The sequence below is a fragment of the Tripterygium wilfordii genome, chromosome 9 (assembly GCF_013401445.1).
Source record: "Tripterygium wilfordii isolate XIE 37 chromosome 9, ASM1340144v1, whole genome shotgun sequence".
NCBI lineage: Eukaryota > Viridiplantae > Streptophyta > Magnoliopsida > Celastrales > Celastraceae > Tripterygium > Tripterygium wilfordii.
In genome coordinates, this window is record NC_052240.1 from 5,328,941 (window position 1) to 5,330,851 (window position 1,911).

A 1,911-nucleotide genomic window follows, 5' to 3' on the forward strand; every position below is an offset into this window, starting at 1 on the left:
AAGCAGCCCTGAAGTGCTTCAAAGAGTAGAAGAGTTTTACAATCTTGGGGCACGTAAAAGATCCAGAAAAAACATTCTAACAGCCCGCAAATTGGAGAAGACATCTCTTTGGAGATACATAAGTAAGTACATTTTAACTGTCCAAACAAACAAACAAATATGCTCAAAGTATTCGTCTTATTTTATCATACGTGCAGGTGACGAAATGTTTGAGAATGTGTTTGCTGATATAACCGACGCGGATGACCTGTATGAAGCTCTGATGCAGGATGCTGGAAGAAATCAGCAGGGCCAGGAAACGGTGGGTGGAGGTTTCAAGGTAGCTATGCGTGCTGCAGAAATGTCCAAAGCCAAGAAAGTGGGAGAAAAACGAAAATCAACTGAGGACATACCTGAAAGAAGGATGAAACAAAGAGAAGATCACACTGGCAAAGGAAAATCGAAAAGCACTGGCGGCAGCGGGAAGAAAGCAACTGAAAAGGCGACTGCTAATGTCAGCGAAGAGATGGAAATGCCCAGAAAACTCCTTCACGACGCCATTGCTTCGGGACCCAGAGGTAGGGGTGGTGGTCTTATCGTTACCACTGCGAGTGCATCGGCTGCCATTGTTCTGGATGATGATTCAGACAACAGTGAAGGGGACACAATGCCTTTAACTAGGAGGTTACCAAGCATTAGGACAGCCAGGGTAGAACTTCTGAACTAGTGGAGACACGGGCTACCGAAAATCGTGGAGAATTTGACCCGACAACTGACAACTATGTTGATGCAAACGCAGTATCAGAAGTTGCCAGGAGTGAAGCTATGGCAAGCAAATCTAGGACCGAGTTGGCGACAGCGGGTAACCAAGAAGTGGAGGACACTGCCCAAGGTGGGGAGAATATTCAACCTAGGCTAAGGTTGAACGTCACGGGAAGTGAAATGGAAGAAATATCAATATGGATTCCCAAATCTTTGACCGTCTCTTCTGCTCCCGTACTTCCACCCGTTGGGATTAGGAAAATGGTCTTCCCTGAGGACGCCAAAAAATTGGATGCTATGCCTCTTCCTAGCCAGTTCAACTACTCGGTGACTCATTGCTTTACTGTAAGTGTTTCGGAAACGTATCATTATATCGTCATTAGTTTACACGACTAATACCACCTTTGTTGTGTTCTTAACAGGCACTGGCAGTCTGAACAAAGAGAGGATTGAAAAGGAGAGACTAGAAAGCGTGGTAAAGGGGCTGGAAGACAACTTGGCCAATGTCATGTCTGCACAAAAAGATTTAGAGAATCAACTGACTGGGGAGAAGAACAAGAATACTCAAATGTCTGCTCAAATCTCAAGATTGGAAGAGAAATTGAAAGAAGCAGATGAGCAGCTCCTGCAATCAACTGAATCATTGAGTGCATTGGAAAAGAAAATCCATGACGATGCATACAAAGCCACTCAATTCGAGTCAAGGATCGACCAAGCAATCAGAGATGCTCAGTACTTCAAGGATTGCTGGGAAGGAGTCACCAAACAACTGGAGAGTGCAGAGGCCAAAGTGAACATACTGGAATCCCAAGTACACCATCTGGCGGACCAACTTGGGGATATTTCCAGAGAGAAGGACTTGTTAAACAAAGCGTTGGCGTCGCAGACAATAAAGACAGCAGAAAAGGTTGAAATGGCCAAGAAGATGGAGGAAAACTACCTTATCAAGATAGGGGCCATGGGAGGTGTTGGTCAAGCTGCAGAGAGGTTCAAATTGCTAACCCAGTACAAAAAGAATGAGCATCAGAAATGGGATGTGGACTTGATGCTCAAGAAGGCTGTGGTAGTACTTGAAAACTACCAGCTTAATAAAAGATGGGTTGTGAATGAAGAAGCAATTGGAGAACCTAACATCGAAAAAGACCTGGCGCCTCCAGAGAGTGACATCCC